Raw genomic sequence first — 5,454 nt, forward strand, 5'->3', positions numbered from 1 at the left:
GAAAATTCACTAAGATAGACTATATAACTTCAACATATTTATACATGTTGAAATGTTTAAATGTTTACCATGACAACATAGCAAACAAAAAATCAGTTATAAAATGTACCTCAAAATCCCCAAATATTTTGCAATTAAATAATATGCTTCTGATAACTTTTGGTTAAAGAGAAATTAACAGAATAATTAGATAATATTTTGAAATGATTACAAATGAAAATACAACTGAAAGTTCTGTGATGCAGTTAACACAGTACTTAGAGTAGAATGCTTAATTAGAAAACAATAAAGGTCTCAAATCAGTGATCTCAGCTTCAACTGTGACACTGAAAAGAAGAGCAAATTAAACCCAAAACAAACAGAAGAAAGAAAATTTTAAAGCAGAAATCAATAAATTTTAAAATATAAAACTTGAGAAAAGTCAATGAAAACAGAATCTAATTCTCTGAAATGGTCACTAAAATTGATAAAAGTCTAGCTAGAATGGTCAAGAAAAAAAAGAAGATATAAATGATCCATATCAGAAATGAAAGAAGGGACATAAATACAGATCTTAAAGACTTCATAAGGATAAGTGATAAAATGAACTTGATACTCATAAATTTCACAACTTAAATAAACTGGACATTTTCCCGGAAAGACATAACCTTCCTAACTCACATAAGAGGACATAGAATAACCTGAATTGTCCTATATTCATTAAAGAAAATGAATTCATAGTTAAAAACCTTCCAGCAAAGAAAAATTCAGGTCCAGTTCCTTTATGGTGATTCTACCAAACATTTAAGGAAAAAATAATGCCAGTGCTAATCAAACACTTACAAAATTACAAGAAAAAATGTTTTAAAAGTATGTAGTATTCTGATAAAAAGTCATACAAAAATAATACAAAGAAAACTACACGCTAATAACCCTTTGAATATGCATAAAATCCTCAACAAATATTAGTAAATTAAATACAGCTGTTTTTCCCAGAAATGCAAGATTGTTTGAAAATTTAAGAATCAATCAATGTAATTTGTCATATCAACAGATATTTTGGGGAAAAAATCTTTTCATTAAATGCAATAAATCTTTTCAATAGATACAATAAATTCATTTGACCAAATTCAACATCCATTCATGACAAAAACTTTCAGCAAAGTAAGACTAGAAGGAAAATGTTTTGATTTGATAAAGGACATCTATAAAAATCTAAACTACCATCATACTTATTTTGTAAAGGGCCAGAAAATAAATAATTTAGGCTTTGCAATTAATGAATGAGTGTGGGTTTGTTATAATGTAACTATTTATAAAAACTGTCAAAGGGCCCGATTTGGCCTACTGGGCCACAGTTTGTCCTATATCTTGATTGTGGTGGTGCTATATGATTGTATGTGTTTGTCAACATTTTATATACCTGTGCCCTAGAAAAAAAAATTTAAAAGTAGTGGCAGCAAAAGTTTAAAATAGTAAAAAATTTTAAAAATTTAAAAGTAGTGGCCGCAAAAATTATGAGAGATTTATGCTGGACAATGGAAATAGGGTTAGATTTAAAATAAAGAAATATAATAAAGTATCAATTGTGATATATTGCTGATAGATGTGTTTGAAAATTTGCACAATAGAACTCTGGAAGAAATAAAAGTATATTAGTCCATAATTATTTAGTAAAAACTAGCAATAGTTATTTAATATTATTAATAAAGTTTTATTTTAAAATTTTGTCACATTTAAATTAAGAACCCAGATGAGGACTGATTTCAGTTGAATTAAATATAGAGTGCATTTTAAAGTCTGCTGTAGACCACAGCTTTATTCTAGATTTGTTGTTATATCCAGCTTCCCCTTTGAAGTTTCTTTCATAAATAAATCTCTCTTGAGAACTCAGATAAAATTGGGCATATTTGGGGAGGTGATAATGATCACTGACTCCTTATTGAAGAAAGGAATATATAAGATCTGAATAAGATGTGATACACGCACTGATTTTATAGCTTGTGGGAAACTTACAATTTATATTATGCAATGAGGAAAAATGTTCGGTACTCATGGAAATACTCTCCTCTCACACATTCGTGGTGCTTTTTCCTACTGAGCCTGGGTACAGTCTCAGAATCCAGCACGCAACCACAACCTACATAAGAAACCTAAGGCCCCAAAAGGCCGTGTGACTAAAGGCAGTTAGTGGAGAAACCAGAACAGGATACCAGTCTCCTTAGGCAGTGCTCTTAGACAATATTTTCTTACTCCTGAGATTTCACAGTGGAGCTTATTTGTTTTGTTTTGCTTGAAACTTTGCCAATTCCCAGAGAGGAGGCGATGTGAGCATTGCAATCGTTGACTGAACAAATGCATTCAAGTTCACTTTCATCAGAAGGCATAGTGATAAAGTCAGGTGAGTGAATTGCCAGGCTCAGCTCAACTAGTAATCAGCTTTGTAATCTTAGCCAGTAGTCTCGTCCTTCTAGGTTTCAGTTATCTCACTTCAAAAAAAGAAAGGTTTGGATTATCACAGAATTCTATAGATAGAATCATACAAGAGTATATATAATTCTACCTTAATGGTATAAATAAGCCAGACACTGATTCTTCCTGTTTGAATTATCAATATTCTATGAAAATCAGTCATCACAATAGCTGACATGAGAGATTAAAAGCTTTTCTGTACCAGAGGGCACACACCAGCTTTGGTCTGCCCCAGAAAGCAGAAATTGGATCTATGATATGAAAGTTATAGAACGGAACCTTCTTGCCCAATGTAAGGGGGATTCTCTGGCAGAGTTGTCCCCAAACTGGAATGGATCACCGTTTGAGGTTACGATTCCAATGCAGAGCCTGGAATGTCTTTGATCAGTCATACTCCAGAGAAATTCTAGCAATGAGTGGAGACTTGTTCCACTGGACCTCTAAAGGTCATTCCAACTTTATGAATTTGTGATTCTGGTGTTTTCAAATTTTGTATGTATTTTAAAATGAAATATATTTAAAAATACCTACTAACCAACAAGAGGGTTTATATTTTATTTCCCTTTATAGATAAATTGTATCTCTTTTTTTGCTTCTACCCAACTGGAAAGCCAAATGGGATTATTAAGTCACCAAAATACGGAACTTCAAATATTTTGTGGGTAATTATGTAAAAGAGTAAAGACACCAAAACTAACTGCTTTAGAGGGGAAGGAGGTATGAAGAAGCAGTTAGGAGCTCAGTAGAAAGCAGCATTTTAACCTGGAGCCCCTTAATATCTGAGCAGACTCTGTTCCTATTAGACAGGTTCAAGGACATGACACTTCAATAGATGACCTCTAAGGTTTCTGAAGAAGAGTCAAAACAAAAACTCACAATTCGGATATATTACAGTTCCTTTGGAGTTCAAAGAATAGACATAAAATCTAACCTTCTGAATTATACAAAAATTATATTACTCCTGACTTTGGAAAGGCACAACTGTATGGAAAAAACAGAGATCCTGATGAAATTGAGGACTTAGCCCACTGTTTTTTCAACCTGAACTGTAAATGAGACTGTCAGTCAGTGCTGGTTGGCTAATGGGGTTTGGGATCTTTTGTTTTCAAAGCACCAGACTGTAGGATCACTTCCTACAGCTGTTTGGATCACTTCCTGTATCACCACATCCTTGTTTGATGACATTGATTTCTATTTGTTATGAGCACGTTAGTGAAATACCAAGTTTCCTCTATTCTGGCAATATTCACCGAAATTTTAGAAGAAACAAGCCTTTAGAAAAACTAGAAGGTGCTATTAACTGGCTGAAAAATGCATCCAGATAGTAAACTATTCATGGTAACCAAAAAACGACTAAAGCAAACAAAGCTTGAGGGAGCTTCTGTCAGAAAATGTTTGTGCTGGTCCCACAATGGGAACATTTCAAAGTTATTCTCTGCTGTTTATAAACAGGTGACATGATTTCTCAGCGTGGTGGTGGAAGTCTAATTACAAGCATTGATCTAAGACTGCAGGGACCAACCACGGAAAGATCGCAGTACCAATGAGTCAGAGAACTTCCTTTAAAACTATCTGTGGATGCCTGGAAGTCTGGGCTATTGTTTTCTACCTTTCCCATAACGGTTTTCCCCAGGGCTATCTGAGTATTCTGTTATATCCCATCACGTGAAGCTGGCTGTGGGGGGCGGATGGAGGAGGCAGACCTCCGATGCTGCACTTAGCAGCCTCGATTTCACGTGAGAAATGTGTAGCTCTGCACACAGACCTCTTGCCTCTCCTTTCTTGCTGTCAGTATTTACGCGAAGAGTAAATAACCCCAAGCAAAGAGCAAGTCAGCTTTTCACCTGCGACACCTCTGAGGGCTTTTTACAGCAGCCCCAGAGCAGTCGAGGGATCTGGCCTTGGAAGTCCCTTGACAGAACACTGAAATCCAGGCTGTGGCACCAATCAATGAAGATAAAGGCAACAAAAAAGAATTCTTCTTCGCTGGAGGGTTTTATTCCCTCCCCAAGTCAGGAAACAAAAAGGTAGTTTCTTGTCAAAATTCTGCTTTTGTACAAAAAGAAATCTAAATGCAGTTATTTCACTCAGTAGAGACTCACATTATGCCAGACCCATAAGAGGCACTAAGTTAAGGGGCGGCTGCTACGGTCTCAGCGTTCTTCTTAAAACCCAAACAAAGATAAAGAGCCTCGAGTATCCAGTTTCTGAAGAGAGCGTCCAGAAAACTGCAGCCCTTCCCGCTGGGGATTCCTGAGGGGTGAGGACCATATCTGCTACCAGCCTCCTGCCACACTCTAACCCATGGGTTATACAGAGAGAACGCTGGGAAGAGGGGCCCAGAGAGCTGTGAGCTCAGGGCACTGCAGTTCGGGTGCTAGCGACCTCACCAGCACCGCCACCTCCCTAGGTCAAGTGTAGGAGACTCCACGAAAATGCCTCACAAAGATGGGGGTTTCTGCAAGGAGAAGCTGGCTCTTAACGCCTGCTGGGGCATCTTCCCAAGCACTTGGGCTGCTCGTCTCTCACTTGGCTTGCACTTCAGGGGAAACAAACCAACAGTGGGTCTTCCCCAGGCAGCTGGGGAGCTGGCAGCAGCCTGGCCCCTTGCCACCTGAGGAAGTAAGGTTTTGTGATCTCTTGGGGGAGCTAGTGCTTATCACAGGAAGAAGCCGGGCTTTAGCCATCTTGTTCTCCTGCCCTTGCTAGGGTCACAGGACCCATAAAGGGGCCAACTGCTGGTTATGAGTTCCCAGACTGGAAGATGTCAGGCAGAGCTGAAACTCGGATTCAGAGAACTATGTAGTGTGCAGGTACACAGGACCCTCTAAAGAACACTCATGGACCCATCAGGAGAGTCAGAGGGTCAAGACCTGTCACATAGGCCACTCAGTATAAACCAGAGATGCAGACAACCAACAAGGGAAGAGCTGTGACCAGGGTACCAAGGAGGTAAAGAAGACTTCTAACTTTTCCTGACATCCTTCTTGCCTGCAGAAACCA

The 5,454-nt window shown here is 37.8% G+C and overlaps 1 protein-coding gene across 1 annotated transcript in view; it reads right to left on the reverse strand.

Annotated features, from left to right (window-relative positions):
* Positions 1-5,454, reverse strand: part of TRPC4 (transient receptor potential cation channel subfamily C member 4) — a 118,258-nt gene that overhangs the window by 38,802 nt on the left and 74,002 nt on the right. The gene's annotated exons all lie outside the window — the stretch shown is intronic.

Source organism: Lagenorhynchus albirostris, chromosome 18 (assembly GCF_949774975.1).
Source record: "Lagenorhynchus albirostris chromosome 18, mLagAlb1.1, whole genome shotgun sequence".
Taxonomy (NCBI): domain Eukaryota; kingdom Metazoa; phylum Chordata; class Mammalia; order Artiodactyla; family Delphinidae; genus Lagenorhynchus; species Lagenorhynchus albirostris.